Raw genomic sequence first — 19619 nt, 5'->3', positions numbered from 1 at the left:
GTAGACCCGATCTCAGAAAATAAGCAACCCCGGGCCCGGTTAGTACTAGGATGGGTGACCGCCTGGCAATACCGGGTGTTGTAAGCATTTTAGTCATGCTGTATAATTCTATGTAATTTATAGCAACTATTTGCTTTTTTGAATTTCCTATGCAATCGAATCAGAATTGAAAAGGCCATTTTCTTTCATTTGAAATCGCCTACGACAATATCAGGTTGAGTAGACCCGATCTCGTTCGATCTCGGAAGTTAAGCAACCTCGGGCCCGGTTAGTACTTGGATGGGTGACCGCCTTGGAATACCGGGTGTTGTAAGCATTTTAGTCATGCTGTATATTTCAATTATTTTTATAGCAACTCTTCGCGTTTTTGTATTTCTTATGCAATCGAATTATAATTAAAAAAGCCATTTTCTTTCTTTTGAAATTGCCTACGACCATACCAGGTTGAGTAGACCCGATCTCGTTCGATCTCGGAAGTTAAGCAACCTCGGGCCCGGTTAGTACTTGGATGGGTGACCGCCTGGGAATACCGGGTGTTGTAAGCAATTTAGTCATGTTGTATATTTCAATTAAATTTATAGCAACTCTTTGCGTTTTTGTAGTTCTTATGCAATCGAATTATAATTAAAAAAGCCATTTTATTTCTTTTGAAATTGCCTACGACCATACCAGGTTGAGTAGACCCGATCTCGTTCGATCTCGGAAGTTAAGCAACCTCGGGCCCGGTTAGTACTTGGATGAGTGACCGCCTGGGAATACCGGGTGTTGTAAGCATTTTAGTCATTCTGTAATTTTCAATCAAATTTATAGCAACTATTTGCCTTTTTGAATGTCCTATGCAATCGAATTAGAATTGAAAAAGCCATTTTCTTTCATTTGAAAACGCCTACGACCATAACAGATTGAGCAGACCTGATCTTGTTCGACCTCGGAAGTCAAGCAACCTCGGGCCCGGTTAGTACTTGGATGGGTTACCGCCTGGGAAAACCGGGTGCTGTAAGCATTTTAGTCATGCTGTATATTTCAATTAAATTTATAGCAACTGTTTGCGTTTTTTAATTTCCTATGCAATCGAATTATAATTAAAAAAGCCATTTTCTTTCATTTGAAATCACTTACGACCATACCAGGTTGAGTAGACCCGATCTCGGAAGTTAAGCCACCTCGGGCCCGGTTAGTACTTGGATGGGTGACCGCCTGGGAATACCGGGTGTTGTAAGCATTTTAGTCATGCTGTATATTTCAATTATTTTTAAATCAACTCTTTGCGTTTTTGTATTTCTTATGCAATCGAATTATAATTAAAAAGGCCATTTTCTTTCTTTTGAAATTGCCTACGACCATACCAGGTTGGGTAGACCCGATCTCGTTCAATCTCGGAAGTTAAGCAACCTCGGGCCCGGTTAGTACTTGGATGGGTGACCGCCTGGGAATACAGGGTGTTATAAGCATTTTAGTCATGCTGTATATTTCAATCAAATTTTTATCAACTATTTGCTTTTTTGAATGTCCTATGCAATCTAATTAGAATTGAAAAGGCCATTTTCTTTCATTTGAAATCGCCTACGACCATACCAGGTTGAGTAGACCCGATCTCGGAAGTTAAGCAACCTCGGGCCCGGTTAGTACTTGGATGGGTGATTGCCTGGTAATACCGGGTGCTGTAAGCAATTTAGTCATGCTGTATATTTCAATCAAATTTTTATCAACTATTTGCGTTTTTGAATTTCCTATGCAATCTAATTAGAATTGAAAAAGCCATTTTCTTTCCTTTGAAATTGCCTACGACCATACCAGGTTGAGTAGACCCGATCTCGTTCGATCTCGGAAGTTAAGCAACCTTGGGCCCGGTTAGTACTTGGATGGCTGACCGCCTGGGAATACCGGGTGTTGTAAGCATTTTAGTCATTCTGTATCTTTCAATCAAATTTATAGCAACTATTTGCTTTTTTGAATGTCCTATGCAATCTATTTAGAATTGAAAAAGCCATTTTTTTCATTTGAAATCGCCTACGACCATAACAGGTTAAGCAGACCTGATCTCGTTCGATCTCGGAAGTCAAGCAACCTCGGGCCCGGTTAGTACTTGGATGGTTGACCGCCAGGGAATACCGGGTGTTGTAAGCAATTTAGTCATGCTGTATATTTCAATTAAATATATAGCAACTTTTTGTGATTTTGAATTTCCTATGCAAACGAATTATAATTAAAAAAGCCATTTTTTTCATTTGAAATCACTTACGACCATACCAGGTTGAGTAGACCCGATCTCAGAAAATAAGCAACCTCGGGCCCGGTTAGTACTTGGATGGGTGACCGCCTGGCAATACCGGGTGTTGTAAGCATTTTAGTCATGCTGTATATTTCTATGTAATTTATAGCAACTATTTGCTTTTTTGAATTTCCTATGCAATCGAATCAGAATTGAAAAGGCCATTTTCTTTCATTTGAAATCGCCTACGACAATATCAGGTTGAGTAGACCCGATCTCGTTCGATCTCGGAAGTTAAGCAACCTCGGGCCCGGTTAGTACTTGGATGGGTGACCGCCTTGGAATACCGGGTGTTGTAAGCATTTTAGTCATGCTGTATAATTCAATTATTTTTATAGCAACTCTTCGCGTTTTTGTATTTCTTATGCAATCGAATTATAATTAAAAAAGCCATTTTCTTTCTTTTGAAATTGCCTACGACCATACCAGGTTGAGTAGACCTAATCTCGTTCGATCTCGGAAGTTAAGCAACCTCGGGCCCGGTTAGTACTTGGATGGGTGACCGCCTGGGAATACCGGGTGTTGTAAGCAATTTAATCATGTTGTATATTTCAATTAAATTTATAGCAACTCTTAGCGTTTTTGTATTTCTTATGCAATCGAATTATAATTAAAAAAGCCATTTTATTTCTTTTGAAATTGCCTACGACCATACCAGGTTGAGTAGACCCGATCTCGTTCGATCTCGGAAGTTAAGCAACCTCGGGACCGGTTAGTACTTGGATGGGTGACCGCCTGGGAATACCGGGTGTTGTAAGCATTTTAGTCATTCTGTATCTTTCAATCAAATTTATAGCAACTATTTGCCTTTTTGAATGTCCTATGCAATCTAATTAGAATTGAAAAAGCCATTTTCTTTCATTTGAAATCGCCTACGACCTTAACAGGTTGAGCAGACCTGATCTTGTTCGACCTCGGAAGTCAAGCAACCTCGGGCCCGGTTAGTACTTGGATGGGTTACCGCCTGGGAAAACCGGGTGCTGTAAGCATTTTAGTCATGCTGTATATTTCAATTAAATTTATAGCAACTGTTTGCGTTTTTTAATTTCCTATGCAATCGAATTATAATTAAAAAAGCCATTTTCTTTCATTTGAAAACGCCTACGACCATACCAGGTTGAGTAGACCCGATCTCGGAAGTTAAGCAACCTCGGGCCCGGTTAGTACTTGGATGGGTGACCGCCTGGGAATACCGGGTGTTGTAAGCATTTTAGTCATGCTGTATATTTCAATTATTTTTAAATCAACTCTTTGCGTTTTTGTATTTCTTATGCAATCGAATTATAATTAAAAAAGCCATTTTCTTTGTTTTGAAATTGCCTACGACCATACCAGGTTGAGTAGACCCGATCTCGTTCGTTCTCGGAAGTTAAGCAAACTCTGGCCCGGTTAGTACTTGGATGGGTGACCGCCTGGGAATACCGGGTGTTGTAAGCATTTTAGTCATGCTGTATACTTCAAATAAATTTATAGCAATTATTTGTGATTTTGAATTTCCTATGCAATCGAATTAGAATTGAAATTGCCATTTTCTGTCATTTGAAAATGCCTACGACCATACCAGGTTGAGTAGACCCGATCTCGTTCGATCTCGGAAGTTAAGCAACCTCGCTCCCGGTTAGTACTTGGATGGGTGACCGCCTGGGAATACCGGGTGTTGTAAGCATTGTAGTCATGCTGTATATTTCAATTAAATGTCTAGCAACTGTTTGGGTTTTTGAATTTCCTATGCAATCGAATTAGAATTGAAAAAGCCATTTTTTTCATTTGAAATCAACTTCGACCACACCAGGTTGAGTAGATACGATCTCGGAATTTAAGCAACCTCGGGCCCGGTTAGTACTTGGATGGGTGACCGCCTGGGAAAAGCGGGTGCTGTATGCATTTTAGTCATGCTGTATTTTTCATTTAAATTTTTAGCAGCTAATTGCTTTTTTGAATTTCCTATGCAATCCAATTAGAATTGAAATTGCCATTTTCTTTCATTTGAAATCACCTACGACCATACCAGGTTGAGCAGACCTGATCTCGTTCGATCTCGGAAGTTAAGCAACCTCGGGCCCTGTTAGTACTTGGATGGGTGATTGCCTGGGAATACCGGGTGTTGTAAGCATTTTAGACATTCTGTATCTTTCAATCAAATTTATAGCAACTATTTGCTTTTTTGAATGTCCTATGCAATCTATTTAGAATTGAAAAAGCCATTTTCTTTCATTTGAAATCGCCTACGACCATAACAGGTTGAGCAGACCTGATCTCGTTCGATCTCGGAAGTCAAGCAACCTCGGGCCCGGTTAGTACTTGGATGGTTGACCGCCAGGGAATACCGGGTGTTGTAAGCAATTTAGTCATGCTGTATATTTCAATTAAATATATAGCAACTTTTGGGATTTTGAATTTCCTATGCAAACGAATTATAATTAAAAAAGCCATTTTTTTCATTTGAAATCGCCTACGACCATACCGAGTTGAGTAGACCCGATCTCAGAAAATAAGCAACCTCGGGCCCGGTTAGTTCTTGGATGGGTGACCGCCTGGCAATACCGGGTGTTGTAAGCATTTTAGTCATGCTGTATAATTCTATGTAATTTATAGCAACTATTTGCTTTTTTGAATTTCCTATGCAATCGATTCAGAATTAAAAAGGCCATTTTCTTTCATTTGAAATCGCCTACGACAATATCAGGTTGAGTAGATCCGATCTCGTTCGATCTCGGAAGTTAAGCAACCTCGGGCCCGGTTAGTACTTGGATGGGTGACCGCCTGGGAATACCGGGTGTTGTAAGCATTTTAGTCATGCTGTATATTTCAATTATTTTTATAGCAACTCTTCGAGTTTTTGTATTTCTTATGCAATCGAATTATAATTAAAAAAGCCATTTTCTTTCATTTGAAATCGCCTACGACCATACCAGGTTGAGTAGACCTGATCTCGTTCGATCTCGGAAGTTAAGCAACCTCGGGCCCGGTTAGTACTTGGATGGGTGACCGCCTGGGAATACCGGGTGTTGTAAGCATTTTAGTCATTCTGTATCTTTCAATCAAATTTATAGCAACTATTTGCCTTTTTGAATGTCCTATGCAATCTAATTAGAATTGAAAAAGCCATTTTCTTTCATTTGAAATCGCCTACGACCATAACAGGTTGAGCAGACCTGATCTTGTTCGATCTCGGAAGTCAAGCAACCTCGGGCCCGGTTAGTACTTGGATGGGTTACCGCCTGGGAAAACCGGGTGCTTTAAGCATTTTAGTCATGCTGTATATTTCAATTAAATTTATAGCAACTGTTTGCGTTTTTTAATTTCCTATGCAATCGAATTATAATTAAAAAAGCCATTTTATTTCATTTGAAAACGCCTACGACCATACCAGGTTGAGTAGACCCGATCTCGGAAGTTAAGCAACCTCGGGCCCGGTTAGTACTTGGATGGGTGACCGCCTGGGAATACCGGGTGTTGTAAGCATTTTAGTCATGCTGTATATTTCAATTATTTTTAAAGCAACTCTTTGCGTTTTTGTATTTCTTATGCAATCGAATTATAATTAAAAAAGCCATTTTATTTGTTTTGAAATTGCCTACGACCATACCAGGTTGAGTAGACCCGATCTCGTTCGTTCTCGGAAGTTAAGCAAACTCTGGCCCGGTTAGTACTTGGATGGGTGACCGCCTGGGAATACCGGGTGTTGTAAGCATTTTAGTCATGCTGTATACTTCAATTAAATTTATAGCAACTATTTGCGATTTTGAATTTCCTTTGCAATCGAATTAGAATTGAAATTGCCATTTTCTGTCATTTGAAATCGCCTACGACCATACCAGGTTGAGTAGACCCGATCTCGTTCGATCTCGGAAGTTAAGCAACCTCGGGCCCGGTTAGTACTTGGATGGGTGACCGCCTGGGAATACCGGTTGTTGTAAGCATTGTAGTCATGCTGTATATTTCAATTAAATGTCTAGCAACTGTTTGGGTTTTTGAATTTCCTATGCAATCGAATTAGAATTTAAAAGGCCATTTTCTTTTATTTGAAATCAACAACGACCACACCAGGTTGAGTAGATACGATCTCGGAATTTAAGCAACCTCGGGCCCGGTTAATACTTGGATGGGTGACCGCCTGGGTAAAGCGGGTGCTGTAAGCATTTTAGTCATGCTGTATTTTTCAATTAAATTTTTAGCAACTATTTGCTTTTTTGAATTTCTTATGCAATCCAATTAGAATTGAAATTGCCATTTTCTTTCTTTTGAAATTGCCTACGACCATACCAGGTTGAGCAGACCTGATCTCGTTCGATCTCGGAAGTTAAGCAACCTCGGGCCCTGTTAGTACTTGGATGGGTGACCGCCTGGGAATACCGGGTGTTATAAGCAATTTAGTCATGCTGTATATTTCAATTAAATTAATAGCAACTGTTTGTGGTTTTGAATTTCCTATGCAATCGAATTAGAATTAAAAAAGCCATTTTCTTTCATTTGAAAACGCCTACGACCATACCAGGTTGAGTAGACACGATCAGGGAAGTTAAGCAAACTTGGGCCCGGTTAGTAGTTGGATGGGTGATTGCCTGGTAATACCGGGTGTTGTAAGCATTTTAGTCATGCTGTATTTTTCTATCAAATTTATAGCAACTATTTGCTTTTTTGAATTTTCTATGCAATCTAATTAGAATTGAAAAGGCCATTTTCTTTCATTTGAAATCACCTACGACCATACCAGGTTGGGTAGACCCGATCTCGTTCGATCTCGGAAGTTAAGCAACCTCGGGCCCGGTTAGTACTTGGATGGGTGACCGCCTGGGAATACAGGGTGTTATAAGCATTTTAGTCATGCTGTATATTTCAATCAAATTTTTATCAACTATTTGCTTTTTTGAATGTCCTATGCAATCTAATTAGAATTGAAAAGGCCATTTTCTTTCATTTGAAATCGCTTACGACCATACCAGGTTGAGTAGACCCGATCTCGGAAGTTAAGCAACCTCGGGCCCGGTTAGTACTTGGATGGGTGATTGCCTGGTAATACCGGGTGTTGTAAGCATTTTAGTCATGCTGTATATTTCAATCAAATTTTTATCAACTATTTGCGTTTTTGAATTTCCTATGCAATCGAATTAGAATTGAAAAAGCCATTTTCTTTCTTTTGAAATCGCCTACGACCATACCAGGTTGAGCAGACCTGATCTCGTTCGATCTCGGATGTCAAGCAACCTCGGGCCCGGTTAGTACTTGGATGGGTGACCGCCTGGAAATACCGGGTGTTATAAGCATTTTAGTCATGCAGTATATTTCAATTAAATTTTTATCAACTATTTGCTTTTTTGAATTTCCTATGCAATCGAATTAGAAATGAAAAAGCCATTTTCTTTCTTTTGAAATCGCCTACGACCATAACAGGTTGAGTAGACCCGATCTCAGAAATTAAGCAACCTCGAGCCCGGTTAGTACTTGGATGGGTGACCGCCTGGCAATACCGGGTGTTGTAAGCATTTTAGTCATGCTGTATAATTCTATCTAATTTATAGCAACTGTTTGCTTTTTTGAATTTCCTATGCAATCGAATCAGAATTGAAAAGGCCATTTTTTTTCATTTGAAATCGCCTACGACAATATCAGGTTGAGTAGACCCGATCTCGTTCGAACTCGGAAGTTAAGCAACCTCGGGCCCGGTTAGTACTTGGATGGGTGACCGCCTGGGAATACCGGGTGTTGTAAGCATTTTAGTCATGCTGTAAATTTCAATTATTTTTATAGCAACTCTTTGCGTTTTTGTATTTCTTATGCAATTGAATTAGAATTAAAAAAGCCATTTTCATTCTTTTAAAATTGCTTACGACCATACCAGGTTGAGTAGACCCGATCTCGTTCGATCTCGGAAGTTAAGCAAACTCGGGCCCGGTTAGTACTTGGATGGGTGACCGCCTGGGAATACCGGGTGTTGTAAGCAATTTAGTCATGTTGTATATTTCAATTAAATTTATAGCAACTCTTTGCGTTTTTGTATTTCTTATGCAATCGAATTATAATTAAAAAAGCCATTTTCATTCTTTTGAAATTGCCTACGACCATACCAGGTTGAGTAGACCCGATCTCGTTCGATCTCGGAAGTTAAGCAACCTCGGGCCCGGTTAGTACTTGGATGGGTGACCGCCTGGGAATACCGGGTGTTGTAAGCAATTTAGTCATGTTGTATATTTCAATTAAATTTATAGCAACTCTTTGCGTTTTTGTATTTCTTATGCAATCGAATTATAATTAAAACAGCCATTTCCTTTCTTTTGAAATTGCCTACGACCATACCAGGTTGAGTAGACCCGATCTCGTTCGATCTCGGAAGTTAAGCAACCTCGGGCCCGGTTAGTACTTGGATGGGTGACCGCCTTGGGATACCGGGTGTTGTAAGCATTTTAGTCATGCTGTATATTTCAATTAAATTTATAGCAACTGTTTGGGTTTTAGAATTTCCTATGCAATCGAATTAGAATTGAAAATTGCCGTTTTCTTTCATTTGAAATCGCCTACGACCACACCAGGTTGAGTAGATACGATCTCGGAAGTTAAGCAACCTCGGGCCCGGTTAGTACTTGGATGGGTGACCGCCTGGGAATACCGGGTGCTGTAAGCATTTTAGTCATGCTGTATTTTTCAATTAAATTTTTAGCAACTATTTACGTTTTTGAATTTCCTATGCAATCCAATTAGAATTAAAATTGCCATTTTCTTTCTTTTGAAATCGCCTACGACCATACCAGGTTGAGCAGACCTGATCTCGTTCGATCTCGGAAGTCAAGCAACCTCGGGCCCGGTTAGTACTTGGATGGGTGACCGCCTGGGAAAACCGGGTGCTGTAAGCATTTTAGTCATGCTGTATATTTCAATTAAATTTATAGCAACTGTTTGCGTTTTTTAATTTCCTATGCAATCGAATTATAATTAAAAAAGCCATTTTCTTTCATTTGAAAACGCCTACGACCATACCAGGTTGAGTAGACCCGATCTCGGAAATTAAGCAACCTCGGGCCCGGTTAGTACTTGGATGGGTGACCGCCTGGGAATACCGGGTGTTGTAAGCATTTTAGTCATGCTGTATATTTCAATTATTTTTATAGCAACTCTTTGCGTTTTTGTATTTCTTATGCAATCGAATTATAAGTTAAAATACAATTTTCTTTGTTTTGAAATTGCCTACGACCATACCAGGTTGAGTAGACCCGATCTCGTTCGTTCTCGGAAGTTAAACAACCTCGGGCCCGGTTAGTACTTGGATGGGTGACCGCCTGGGAAAACCGGGTGCTGTAAGCATTTTAGTCATGCTGTATATTTCAATTAAATTTATAGCAACTGTTTGCGTTTTTTAATTTCCTATGCAATCGAATTATAATTAAAAAAACCATTTTCTTTCATTTGAAAACACCTTCGACCATACCAGGTTGAGTAGACCCGATCTCGGAAGTTAAGCAAACTCGGGCCCGGTTAGTAGTTGGATGGGTGATTGCCTGGTAATGCCGGGTGTTGTAAGCATTTTAGACATGCTGTATCTTTCTATCAAATTTATAGCAACTAGTTGCTTTTTTGAATTTTCTATGCAATCTAATTAGAATTGAAAAGGCCATTTTCTTTCATTTGAAATCGCCTAAGACCATACCAGGTTGAGTAAACCCGATCTCGTTCGATTTCGGAAGTTAAGCAACCTCGGGCCCGGTTAGTACTTGGATGGGTGACCGCCTGGGAATACAGGGTGTTGTAAGCATTTTAGTCATGCTGTATACTTCAATTAAATTTATAACATCTCTTTGTCTTTTTGAATTTCCTATGCAATCGAGTTTTAATTGAAAAGGCCATTTTTTTTCATTTGAAATCGCCTACGACCATACCAGGTTGAGTATACCCGATCTCGGAAGTTAAGCAACCTCGGGCCCGGTTAGTACTTGGATGGGTGACCGCCTGGGAATACCGGGTATTGTAAGCATTTTAGTTATGTTGTATATTTCAATTATTTTTATAGCAACTCTTTGCGTTTTTGAATTTCTTATGCAATCGAATTATAATTAAAAAAGCCATTTTCATTCTTTTGAAATTGCCTACGACCATACAAGGTTGAGTATATCCGATCTTGTTCGATCTCGGAAGTTAAGCAACTTCGGGCCCGGTTAGTACTTGGATGGGTGACCGCCTTGGAATACCAGGTGTTGTAAGCATTTTAGTCATGCTGTATACTTTAATTAAATTTATAGCAACTATTTGCGTTTTTGAATTTCCTATGCAATCGAATTAGAATTGAAATTGTCATTTTCTGTCATTTGAAATTGCCTACGACCATACCAGGTTGAGTAGACCCGATCTCGTTCGATCTCGGAAGTTAAGCAACCTCGGGCCCGGTTAGTACTTGGATGGGTGACCGCCTGGGAATACCGGGTGCTGTAAGCATTTTAGTCATGCTGTATTTTTCAATTAAATTTTTAGCAACTATTTGCTTTTTTGAATTTTCTATGCAATCCAATTAGAATTGAAATTGCCATTTTCTTCCTTTTGAAATTGCCTACGACCATACCAGGTTGAGTATACCCGATCTCGTTCGATCTCGGAAGTTAAGCAACCTCGGGCCCGGTTAGTACTTGGATGGGTGACCGCCTGGGAATACCGGGTGTTGTAAGCATTTTAGTCATGCTGTATATTTCAATTAAATTTATAGCAACTGTTTGGGTTTTTGAATTTCCTATGCAATCGAATTAGAATTGAAAAAGCCATTTTCTTTCATTTGAAATCACCTACGACCACACCAGGTTGATTAGATACGATCTCGGAATTTAAGCAACCTCGGGCCCGGTTAGTACTTGGATGGGTGACCGCCTGGGAATACCGGGTGCTGTAAGCATTTTAGTCTTGCTGTATTTTTCAATTAAATTTTTAGCAACTATTTGCTTTTTTGAATTTTCTATGCAATCCAATTAGAATTGAAATTGCCATTTTCTTTCTTTTGAAATTGCCTACGACCATACCAGGTTGAGCAGACCTGATCTTGTTCGATTTCGGAAGTTAAGCAACCTCGGGCCCTCTTAGTACTTGGATGGGTGACCGCCTGGGAATACCGGGTGTTATAAGCAATTTAGTCATGCTGGATATTTCAATTAAATTAATAGCAACTGTTTGTGGTTTTGAATTTCCCATGCAATCGAATTAGAATTAAAAAAGCCATTTTCTTTCATTTGAAAACGCCTACGACCATACCAGGTTGAGTAGACCCGATCTCGGAAGTTAAACTACCTCGGGCCCGGTTAATACTTCGATGGGTGATTGCCTGGTAATACCGGGTGTTGTAAGCATTTTAGTCATGCTGTATCTTTCAATCAAATTTATAGCAACTATTTGCTTTTTTGAATTTTCTATGCAATCCAATTAGAATTGAAAAGGACATTTTCTTTCATTTGAAATTGCCTACGACCATACCAGGTTGAGTAGACCCGATCTCGTTCGATCTCGGAAGTTAAGCAATCTCGGGCCCGTTTAGTACTTGGATAGGTGACCGTCTGGGAATGCCGGGTGTTGTAAGCAATTTAGTCATGCTGTATATTTCAATTAAATATATAGCAACTGTTTGTGTTTTTGAATTTCCTATGCAATCGATTTAAAATTCAAAAGGCCGTTTCTTTCTTTTGAAATTGCCTACGACCATACCAGCTTGAACAGACCCGATCTGGTTCGATCTCGAAAGTTAAGTCACCTCGGGCCCTTTTAGTACTTGGATGGTTGACCGCCTGGGAATACCGGGTGTTGTAAGCAATTAAGTCATGCTGTATATTTCAATTAAATATATAGCAACTGTTTGTGTTTTTGAATTTCGTATGCAAACGAATTATAATAAAAAAAGCCATTTTCTTTCTTTTGAAATCACCAACGACCAGACCAGGTTGAGTAGACCCGATCTCGTTCGATCTCGGAAGTTAAGCAACCTCGGGCCCGGTTAGTACTTGGATGGGTGCCCACCTGGGAATACCGGGTGTTGTAAGCATTTTAGTAATGCTGTATATTTCAATTAATTTTATAGCAACTGTTTGTGATTTTGAATTTCTTTTGCAATCGAATTATAATTGTAATAGCCATTTTTTTTGTTTTAAAAATGCCTACGACCATACCAGGTTGAGCAGACCTGATCTCGTTCGATTTCGGAAGTTAAGCAACCTCGGGCCCGGTTAGTACTCGGATGGGTGACCGCCTGGGAAAACCGGGTGTTGTCAGCATTTTAGTCAAGGTGTATATTTTAATCAATTTTATAGCAACTGTTTGCTTTTTGAATTTCTATGCCATCGATTTATTATAATTGAAAATGCCATTTTCTTTCTTTTGAAATTGCCTACGACCATACCAGGTTGAGTAGACCCGATCTCGTTCGATCTCGGAAGTTAAGCAACCTCGGGCCCGGTTAGTACTTGGATGGTTGACCGCCTAAGATTACCGGGTATTGTAAGCAGTTTAATCAAGCTGTATGTTTCAATTAAATATATAGCAACTGTTTCTGTTTTTAAATTTAATATGCAATGGAATTATAAGTGAAAATGCCATTTTCTTTCTTTTGAAATCGCCTACTACCATACCAGGTTGAGTATACCCGATCTCGTTCGATCTTGGAAGTTAAGCAACCTCGGGCCCGCATAGTACTTGGATGGGTGACCGCCTGGGAATACCGGGTGTTGTAAGCATTTTAGTCATGCTGTAAATTTCATTCAAATTTATAGCAACTGTTTGCGTTTTTGAATTTCCTATGCAATGGAATTATAAGAGAAAAGGCCATTTTCTTTCTTTTGAAATCGCCTACTACCATACCAGGTTGAGTATACCCGATCTCGTTCGTTCTCGGAAGTTAAGCAACCTCGGGCCCGGATTGAACTTGGATGGGTGACCGCCTGTGAATACCGGGTGTTGTAAGCAATTTATTCATGCTGTATAATTCAATTAAATATATAGCAGCTCTTTGTGATTTTGAATTTCCTATGCAATGGAATTAGAATTAAAAAAGCCTTTTTCTTTATTTTGAAATTGCCTAAGACCATACCAGGTTGGGTAAAGAACTTAAGTAAAACATTTGCACTATACATTAGTTATATAGTTCCTAAAATGTGCCTTGTGAACTATATGGTGCCAAATGTTTAATTCACATTGCAAAAAGTTCTAACGGGTCTCAAAATGTTTATTAGAGTCTAATAAGTAAATAACAAAAGTATTACAGTTAAACAATAAAAGGTTTGTCTGTTATCGTTAAAAGCACTTAACTAAAATATTTGCACTATACATTAGTTATAAAGGTCCTAAAAAGTGCCTTGTGAACTATATGGTGCCAAATGTTTAATTCACACTGCAAAAAGTTCTAACGGGTCTCATAATGTTTATTAGAGTCTAATAAGTAAATAATGACAGTATAACAGTTAACCAATAAAAGGTTTGTCTGTTATCGTTAAAAGAACTTAACTGAAACATTTGCACTATACATTAGTTATATAGGTCCAAAAATGTGCCTCGTGAACTATATGGTGCCAAATGTTTAATTCACATTGCAAAAAGTTTTATAGGGTCTCAAAATGTTTATTAGAGTCTAATAAGTAAATAATAAAAGTATAACAGTTAACTAATAAAAGGTTTGTCTGTTATCGTTAAAAGAACTTAACTAAAACATTTGCACTATACATTAGTTATAAGGTCTTATAAATTGCCTTGTGAACTATATGGTGCCAAATGTTTAATTCACATTGCAAAAAGTGCTATAGGGTGTCAAAATGTATATTAGAGTCTAATGAGTAAACAATTCAATAAAAGTATAACAGTTAACCAATAAAAGGTTTGTCTGTTATCGTTAAAATAACTTAACTAAAACATTTGCACTATACATTAGTTATATAGGTCCTAAAAAGTGCCTTGTGAACTATATGGTACCAAATGTTTAATTCAAATTGCAAAATGTTCTAACTGGTCTCAAAATGTTTATTAGAATCCAATAAGTAAATAATAAAAGTATAACAGTTAACCTTTAAAAGGTTTCTCTGTTATCGTTAAAAGAACTTAACTAAAACATTTGCACTATACATTAGTTATATAGGTCCTAAAAAGTGCCTTGTGAACTATATGGTGCCAAATGTATAATTCACATTGCAAAAAGTTTTATCGGGTCTCAAAATATTTATTAAAGTCTAATAAGTAATAAAAGTTTAACAGTTAACCAACAAAAGGTTTGTCTGTTATCGTGAAAAGAACTTAACTAAAACATTTGCACTATACATTAGTTATATAGGTACTAAAAAGTGCCTTGTGAACTATATGGTGCCAAATGTTTAATTCAAATTGCAAAAAGTTCTATAGGATCTCTAAATGTTTATTAGAGTCTAATAGGTAAATGATTAAAGTATAACAGTTAACCAAAAAAGGTTTGTCTGCTATCGTTAAAAGAACTTAACTAAAACATTTGCACTATACATTAGTTATATAGGTCCTAAAAAGTGCCTTGTGAACCATATGGTGCCAAATGTTTAATTCACATTGCAAAAAGTTCTATAGGATCTCTAAATGTTTATTAGAGTCTAATAGGTAAATGATAAAAGTATAACAGTTAACCAAAAAAGGTTTGTCTGCTATCGTTAAATTAACTTAACTAAAACATTTGCACTATACATTAGTTATATAGATACTAAAAAGTGCCTTGTGAACTATATGGTGCCAAATGTTTAATTCACATTGCAAAAAGTTCTATAGGTTCTCAAAATGTTTATTAGAGTCTAATAGGTAAATGATAAAAGTATAACAGTTAACCAACAAAAGGTTTGTCTGTTATCGTGAAAAGAACTTAACTAAAACATTTGCACTATACATTAGTTTTATAGGTACTAAAAAGTGCCTTGGGAACTATATGGTGCCAAATGTTTAATTCACATTGCAAAAAGTTCTATAGGATCTCTAAATGTTTATTAGAGTCTAATAGGTAAATGATAAAAGTATAACAGTTAACCAAAAAAGGTTTGTCTGTTATCGTGAAAAGAACTTAACTAAAACATTTTCACTTTACATTAACTATAAAGGTCCTAAAAAGTGCCTTGTGAACTCTATGGTGCAAAATGTTTAATTCACATTGCAAAAAGTTCTAACGGGTCTCAAAATGTTTATTAGAGTCCATTATGTAAATAATAAAAGTATAACAGTTAACCAACAAAAGGTTTGTCTGTTATCGTTAAAAGAACTTAACTAAAACATTTGCACTATACATTAGTTATATAGGTCCTAAAAAGTGCCTTGTGAAGTATATAGTGCCAAATGTTTAATTCACATTGCAAAAAGTTCTAACGGGTCTCAAAATGTCTATTAGAGTCTAATAAGTAAATAATAAAAGTATAACAGTTAACCAATAAAAGGTTTGTCCGTTATCGTTAAAAGAACTTAACTAAAACATTTGCACTATACATTAGTTATAAAAGTCCTAAAGAGTGCCTTGTGAACTATTTGGTGCCAAATGTTTAATTCACATTGCAAAACGTTCTAATGGGTCTCAAATTGTTTATTAGAGTCTGAAAGGTAAATAATAACAGTATAACAGTTAACCAATAAAAGGTTTGTCTGTTATCGTTAAAAGAATTTAACTAAAACATTTGCACTATACATTAGTCATAAAGGTCCTAAAAAGTGCCTTGTGAACTATATGGTGCCAAATGTTTAATTCAAAATCCAAAACGTTCTATTGGGTTTCAAAATGTTTACTCCATTGTAATAAGTAAATGATAAAAGTATAACAGTTAACCAATAAAAGGTTTGTCTGTAATCGTTAAAAGAACTTAACTAAAACATTTGCACTATACATTAGTTATATCGGTCCTAAAAAGTGCCTTGTGAACTATATGGTGCCAAATGTTTAATTCACATTGCAAAAAGCTCTAACGGGTCTCAAAATGTTTATTAGAGTCTAATAAGTAAATAATGAAAGTATAACAGTTAACCAATAAAAGGTTTGTCTATTATCGTTAAAAGAATTTAACTAAAACATTTGCACTATACATTAGTTATATCGGTCCTTAAAAGTGCCTTGTGAACTATATGGTGCCAAATGTTTAATTCACATTGCAAAAAGTTCTAACTGGTCTCAAAATGTTTATTAAAGTCTAATAAGTAAATAAAAAAAGTATAACAGTTAACCAATAAAAGGTTTGTCTGTTATCGTTAAAATAACTTAACTGAAACATTTGCACTATACATTAGTTATATAGGTCCAAAAATGTGCCTCGTGAACTATATGGTGCCAAATGTTTACTTCACATTGCAAAAAGTTTTATAGGGTCTCAAAATGTTTATTAGAGTCTAATAAGTAAATAATAAAAGTATAACAGTTAACTAATAAAAGGTTTGTCTGTTATCGTTAAAAGAACTTAACTAAAACATTTGCACTATACATTAGTTATAAGGTCTTATAAATTGCCTTGTGAACTATATGGTGCCAAATGTTTAATTCACATTGCAAAAAGTGCTATAGGGTGTCAAAATGTATATTAGAGTCTAATGAGTAAACAATTCAATAAAAGTATAACAGTTAACCAATAAAAGGTTTGTCTGTTATCGTTAAAATAACTTAACTAAAACATTTGCACTATACATTAGTTATATAGGTCCTAAAAAGTGCCTTGTGAACTATATGGTACCAAATGTTTAATTCAAATTGCAAAATGTTCTAACTGGTCTCAAAATGTTTATTAGAATCCAATAAGTAAATAATAAAAGTATAACAGTTAACCTATAAAAGGTTTCTCTGTTATCGTTAAAAGAACTTAACTAAAACATTTGCACTATACATTAGTTATATAGGTCCTAAAAAGCGCCTTGTGAACTATATGGTGCCAAATGTATAATTCACATTGCAAAAAGTTTTATCGGGTCTCAAAATATTTATTAAAGTCTAATAAGTAATAAAAGTTTAACAGTTAACCAACAAAAGGTTTGTCTGTTATCGTGAAAAGAACTTAACTAAAACATTTGCACTATACATTAGTTATATAGGTACTAAAAAGTGCCTTGTGAACTATATGGTGCCAAATGTTTAATTCAAATTGCAAAAAGTTCTATAGGATCTCTAAATGTTTATTAGAGTCTAATAGGTAAATGATTAAAGTATAACAGTTAACCAAAAAAGGTTTGTCTGCTATCGTTAAAAGAACTTAACTAAAACATTTGCACTATACATTAGTTATATAGGTCCTAAAAAGTGCCTTGTGAACCATATGGTGCCAAATGTTTAATTCACATTGCAAAAAGTTCTATAGGATCTCTAAATGTTTATTAGAGTCTAATAGGTAAATGATAAAAGTATAACAGTTAACCAAAAAAGGTTTGTCTGCTATCGTTAAAAGAACTTAACTAAAACATTTGCACTATACATTAGTTATATAGATACTAAAAAGTGCCTTGTGAACTATATGGTGCCAAATGTTTAATTCACATTGCAAAAAGTTCTATAGGTTCTCAAAATGTTTATTAGAGTCTAATAGGTAAATGATAAAAGTATAACAGTTAACCAACAAAAGGTTTGTCTGTTATCGTGAAAAGAACTTAACTAAAACATTTGCACTATACATTAGTTTTATAGGTACTAAAAAGTGCCTTGGGAACTATATGGTGCCAAATGTTTAATTCACATTGCAAAAAGTTCTATAGGATCTCTAAATGTTTATTAGAGTCTAATAGGTAAATGATAAAAGTATAACAGTTAACCAAAAAAGGTTTGTCTGTTATCGTGAAAAAAACTTAACTAAAACATTTTCACTTTACATTAGCTATAAAGGTCCTAAAAAGTGCCTTGTGAACTCTATGGTGCAAAATGTTTAATTCACATTGCAAAAAGTTCTAACGGGTCTCAAAATGTTTATTAGAGTCCATTATGTAAATAATAAAAGTATAACAGTTAACCAAAAAAGGTTTGTCTGTTATCGTTAAAAGAACTTAACTAAAACATTTGCACTATACATTAGTTATATAGGTCCTAAAAAGTGCCTTGTGAAGTATATGGTGCCAAATGTTTAATTCACATTGCAAAAAGTTCTAACGGGTCTCAAAATGTCTATTAGAGTCTAATAAGTAAATAATAAAAGTATAACAGTTAACCAATAAAAGGTTTGTCCGTTATCGTTAAAAGAACTTAACTAAAACATTTGCACTATACATTAGTTATAAAAGTCCTAAAGAGTGCCTTGTGAACTATTTGGTGCCAAATGTTTAATTCACATTGCAAAACGTTCTAATGGGTCTCAAATTGTTTATTAGAGTCTGAAAGGTAAATAATAACAGTATAACAGTTAACCAATAAAAGGTTTGTCTGTTATCGTTAAAAGAATTTAACTAAAACATTTGCACTATACATTAGTCATAAAGGTCCTAAAAAGTGCCTTGTGAACTATATGGTGCCAAATGTTTAATTCAAAATCAAAAACGTTCTATTGGGTTTCAAAATGTTTACTCCATTGTAATAAGTAAATGATAAAAGTATAACAGTTAACCAATAAAAGGTTTGTCTGTAATCGTTAAAAGAACTTAACTAAAACATTTGCACTATACATTAGTTATATCGGTCCTAAAAAGTGCCTTGTGAACTATATGGTGCCAAATGTTTAATTCACATTGCAAAAAGTTCTAACGGGTCTCAAAATGTTTATTAGAGTCTAATAAGTAAATAATGAAAGTATAACAGTTAACCAATAAAAGGTTTGTCTATTATCGTTAAAAGAATTTAACTAAAACATTTGCACTATACATTAGTTATATCGGTCCTTAAAAGTGCCTTGTGAACTATATGGTGCCAAATGTTTAATTCACATTGCAAAAAGTTCTAACTGGTCTCAAAATGTTTATTAAAGTCTAATAAGTAAATAAAAAAAGTATAACAGTTAACCAATAAAAGGTTTGTCTGTTATCGTTAAAATAACTTAACTGAAACATTTGCACTATACATTAGTTATATAGGTCCAAAAATGTGCCTCGTGAACTATATGGTGCCAAATGTTTACTTCACATTGCAAAAAGTTTTATAGGGTCTCAAAATGTTTATTAGAGTCTAATAAGTAAATAATAAAAGTATAACAGTTAACTAATAAAAGGTTTGTCTGTTATCGTTAAAAGAACTTAACTAAAACATTTGCACTATACATTAGTTATAAGGTCTTATAAATTGCCTTGTGAACTATATGGTGCCAAATGTTTAATTCACATTGCAAAAAGTGCTATAGGGTGTCAAAATGTATATTAGAGTCTAATGAGTAAACAATTCAATAAAAGTATAACAGTTAACCAATAAAAGGTTTGTCTGTTATCGTTAAAATAACTTAACTAAAACATT

At 35.9% G+C, this 19619-nt stretch overlaps 19 non-coding genes and 33 pseudogenes across 19 annotated transcripts; all 52 read left to right on the top strand.

Moving 5' to 3' along the window:
* The first annotated feature begins 197 nt into the window (after positions 1-197).
* LOC143454988 (5S ribosomal RNA) lies at positions 198-316 on the top strand. Its single transcript, XR_013116588.1, has one exon. It is a non-coding gene; the product is annotated as a 5S ribosomal RNA (ribosomal RNA).
* Positions 317-426: 110 nt separating this feature from the next.
* On the top strand, positions 427-545 carry LOC143454226 (5S ribosomal RNA). The gene has a single exon (XR_013115861.1). It is a non-coding gene; the product is annotated as a 5S ribosomal RNA (ribosomal RNA).
* A 110-nt stretch (positions 546-655) lies between these two features.
* Positions 656-774, top strand: LOC143454370 (5S ribosomal RNA). The gene has a single exon (XR_013115997.1). It is a non-coding gene; the product is annotated as a 5S ribosomal RNA (ribosomal RNA).
* Positions 775-884: 110 nt separating this feature from the next.
* On the top strand, positions 885-1003 carry LOC143457136 (5S ribosomal RNA; annotated as a pseudogene).
* A 110-nt stretch (positions 1004-1113) lies between these two features.
* Positions 1114-1222, top strand: LOC143456705 (5S ribosomal RNA; annotated as a pseudogene).
* Positions 1223-1332: 110 nt separating this feature from the next.
* On the top strand, positions 1333-1451 carry LOC143456096 (5S ribosomal RNA; annotated as a pseudogene).
* A 110-nt stretch (positions 1452-1561) lies between these two features.
* LOC143457326 (5S ribosomal RNA) lies at positions 1562-1670 on the top strand (annotated as a pseudogene).
* A 110-nt stretch (positions 1671-1780) lies between these two features.
* Positions 1781-1899, top strand: LOC143453746 (5S ribosomal RNA). Its single transcript, XR_013115401.1, has one exon. It is a non-coding gene; the product is annotated as a 5S ribosomal RNA (ribosomal RNA).
* Positions 1900-2008: 109 nt separating this feature from the next.
* Positions 2009-2127, top strand: LOC143456779 (5S ribosomal RNA; annotated as a pseudogene).
* Positions 2128-2236: 109 nt separating this feature from the next.
* LOC143457257 (5S ribosomal RNA) lies at positions 2237-2345 on the top strand (annotated as a pseudogene).
* Positions 2346-2455: 110 nt separating this feature from the next.
* Positions 2456-2574, top strand: LOC143454987 (5S ribosomal RNA). Its single transcript, XR_013116587.1, has one exon. It is a non-coding gene; the product is annotated as a 5S ribosomal RNA (ribosomal RNA).
* Positions 2575-2684: 110 nt separating this feature from the next.
* On the top strand, positions 2685-2803 carry LOC143454946 (5S ribosomal RNA). The gene has a single exon (XR_013116547.1). It is a non-coding gene; the product is annotated as a 5S ribosomal RNA (ribosomal RNA).
* Positions 2804-2913: 110 nt separating this feature from the next.
* LOC143454565 (5S ribosomal RNA) lies at positions 2914-3032 on the top strand. The gene has a single exon (XR_013116182.1). It is a non-coding gene; the product is annotated as a 5S ribosomal RNA (ribosomal RNA).
* Positions 3033-3142: 110 nt separating this feature from the next.
* On the top strand, positions 3143-3261 carry LOC143457119 (5S ribosomal RNA; annotated as a pseudogene).
* Positions 3262-3371: 110 nt separating this feature from the next.
* LOC143456261 (5S ribosomal RNA) lies at positions 3372-3480 on the top strand (annotated as a pseudogene).
* A 110-nt stretch (positions 3481-3590) lies between these two features.
* LOC143455825 (5S ribosomal RNA) lies at positions 3591-3709 on the top strand (annotated as a pseudogene).
* A 110-nt stretch (positions 3710-3819) lies between these two features.
* LOC143455369 (5S ribosomal RNA) lies at positions 3820-3938 on the top strand (annotated as a pseudogene).
* Positions 3939-4266: 328 nt separating this feature from the next.
* On the top strand, positions 4267-4385 carry LOC143456482 (5S ribosomal RNA; annotated as a pseudogene).
* A 110-nt stretch (positions 4386-4495) lies between these two features.
* Positions 4496-4614, top strand: LOC143456335 (5S ribosomal RNA; annotated as a pseudogene).
* Positions 4615-4941: 327 nt separating this feature from the next.
* LOC143455067 (5S ribosomal RNA) lies at positions 4942-5060 on the top strand. The gene has a single exon (XR_013116663.1). It is a non-coding gene; the product is annotated as a 5S ribosomal RNA (ribosomal RNA).
* A 110-nt stretch (positions 5061-5170) lies between these two features.
* Positions 5171-5289, top strand: LOC143453658 (5S ribosomal RNA). The gene has a single exon (XR_013115317.1). It is a non-coding gene; the product is annotated as a 5S ribosomal RNA (ribosomal RNA).
* A 110-nt stretch (positions 5290-5399) lies between these two features.
* On the top strand, positions 5400-5518 carry LOC143457160 (5S ribosomal RNA; annotated as a pseudogene).
* Positions 5519-5628: 110 nt separating this feature from the next.
* On the top strand, positions 5629-5737 carry LOC143456260 (5S ribosomal RNA; annotated as a pseudogene).
* Positions 5738-5847: 110 nt separating this feature from the next.
* LOC143455823 (5S ribosomal RNA) lies at positions 5848-5966 on the top strand (annotated as a pseudogene).
* Positions 5967-6076: 110 nt separating this feature from the next.
* On the top strand, positions 6077-6195 carry LOC143454090 (5S ribosomal RNA). Its single transcript, XR_013115730.1, has one exon. It is a non-coding gene; the product is annotated as a 5S ribosomal RNA (ribosomal RNA).
* A 329-nt stretch (positions 6196-6524) lies between these two features.
* LOC143455737 (5S ribosomal RNA) lies at positions 6525-6643 on the top strand (annotated as a pseudogene).
* A 329-nt stretch (positions 6644-6972) lies between these two features.
* Positions 6973-7091, top strand: LOC143455704 (5S ribosomal RNA; annotated as a pseudogene).
* Positions 7092-7201: 110 nt separating this feature from the next.
* LOC143457063 (5S ribosomal RNA) lies at positions 7202-7310 on the top strand (annotated as a pseudogene).
* Positions 7311-7420: 110 nt separating this feature from the next.
* LOC143456377 (5S ribosomal RNA) lies at positions 7421-7539 on the top strand (annotated as a pseudogene).
* Positions 7540-7649: 110 nt separating this feature from the next.
* On the top strand, positions 7650-7758 carry LOC143457398 (5S ribosomal RNA; annotated as a pseudogene).
* A 110-nt stretch (positions 7759-7868) lies between these two features.
* On the top strand, positions 7869-7987 carry LOC143454035 (5S ribosomal RNA). The gene has a single exon (XR_013115679.1). It is a non-coding gene; the product is annotated as a 5S ribosomal RNA (ribosomal RNA).
* A 110-nt stretch (positions 7988-8097) lies between these two features.
* On the top strand, positions 8098-8216 carry LOC143454180 (5S ribosomal RNA). The gene has a single exon (XR_013115816.1). It is a non-coding gene; the product is annotated as a 5S ribosomal RNA (ribosomal RNA).
* A 110-nt stretch (positions 8217-8326) lies between these two features.
* Positions 8327-8445, top strand: LOC143454215 (5S ribosomal RNA). Its single transcript, XR_013115850.1, has one exon. It is a non-coding gene; the product is annotated as a 5S ribosomal RNA (ribosomal RNA).
* Positions 8446-8555: 110 nt separating this feature from the next.
* On the top strand, positions 8556-8674 carry LOC143454865 (5S ribosomal RNA). The gene has a single exon (XR_013116469.1). It is a non-coding gene; the product is annotated as a 5S ribosomal RNA (ribosomal RNA).
* Positions 8675-8785: 111 nt separating this feature from the next.
* Positions 8786-8894, top strand: LOC143457279 (5S ribosomal RNA; annotated as a pseudogene).
* A 110-nt stretch (positions 8895-9004) lies between these two features.
* LOC143455096 (5S ribosomal RNA) lies at positions 9005-9123 on the top strand. The gene has a single exon (XR_013116689.1). It is a non-coding gene; the product is annotated as a 5S ribosomal RNA (ribosomal RNA).
* A 110-nt stretch (positions 9124-9233) lies between these two features.
* Positions 9234-9342, top strand: LOC143456255 (5S ribosomal RNA; annotated as a pseudogene).
* Positions 9343-9452: 110 nt separating this feature from the next.
* On the top strand, positions 9453-9571 carry LOC143455132 (5S ribosomal RNA). The gene has a single exon (XR_013116724.1). It is a non-coding gene; the product is annotated as a 5S ribosomal RNA (ribosomal RNA).
* A 329-nt stretch (positions 9572-9900) lies between these two features.
* Positions 9901-10019, top strand: LOC143455915 (5S ribosomal RNA; annotated as a pseudogene).
* A 110-nt stretch (positions 10020-10129) lies between these two features.
* LOC143456196 (5S ribosomal RNA) lies at positions 10130-10238 on the top strand (annotated as a pseudogene).
* Positions 10239-10348: 110 nt separating this feature from the next.
* Positions 10349-10467, top strand: LOC143456150 (5S ribosomal RNA; annotated as a pseudogene).
* Positions 10468-10577: 110 nt separating this feature from the next.
* On the top strand, positions 10578-10696 carry LOC143453800 (5S ribosomal RNA). The gene has a single exon (XR_013115452.1). It is a non-coding gene; the product is annotated as a 5S ribosomal RNA (ribosomal RNA).
* Positions 10697-10806: 110 nt separating this feature from the next.
* Positions 10807-10925, top strand: LOC143455843 (5S ribosomal RNA). Its single transcript, XR_013116995.1, has one exon. It is a non-coding gene; the product is annotated as a 5S ribosomal RNA (ribosomal RNA).
* A 110-nt stretch (positions 10926-11035) lies between these two features.
* Positions 11036-11144, top strand: LOC143457290 (5S ribosomal RNA; annotated as a pseudogene).
* Positions 11145-11254: 110 nt separating this feature from the next.
* On the top strand, positions 11255-11373 carry LOC143457049 (5S ribosomal RNA; annotated as a pseudogene).
* Positions 11374-11702: 329 nt separating this feature from the next.
* Positions 11703-11821, top strand: LOC143455480 (5S ribosomal RNA; annotated as a pseudogene).
* A 109-nt stretch (positions 11822-11930) lies between these two features.
* On the top strand, positions 11931-12049 carry LOC143457239 (5S ribosomal RNA; annotated as a pseudogene).
* Positions 12050-12159: 110 nt separating this feature from the next.
* On the top strand, positions 12160-12278 carry LOC143455519 (5S ribosomal RNA; annotated as a pseudogene).
* A 110-nt stretch (positions 12279-12388) lies between these two features.
* On the top strand, positions 12389-12507 carry LOC143455512 (5S ribosomal RNA; annotated as a pseudogene).
* A 111-nt stretch (positions 12508-12618) lies between these two features.
* On the top strand, positions 12619-12737 carry LOC143456145 (5S ribosomal RNA; annotated as a pseudogene).
* A 110-nt stretch (positions 12738-12847) lies between these two features.
* Positions 12848-12966, top strand: LOC143454947 (5S ribosomal RNA). Its single transcript, XR_013116548.1, has one exon. It is a non-coding gene; the product is annotated as a 5S ribosomal RNA (ribosomal RNA).
* Positions 12967-13076: 110 nt separating this feature from the next.
* LOC143456319 (5S ribosomal RNA) lies at positions 13077-13195 on the top strand (annotated as a pseudogene).
* The last annotated feature ends 6424 nt before the right edge of the window (positions 13196-19619 follow it).

The sequence above is a fragment of the Clavelina lepadiformis genome, chromosome 4 (assembly GCF_947623445.1).
Source record: "Clavelina lepadiformis chromosome 4, kaClaLepa1.1, whole genome shotgun sequence".
NCBI lineage: Eukaryota > Metazoa > Chordata > Ascidiacea > Aplousobranchia > Clavelinidae > Clavelina > Clavelina lepadiformis.
This window is presented reverse-complemented; position numbering and strand designations above follow the sequence as displayed.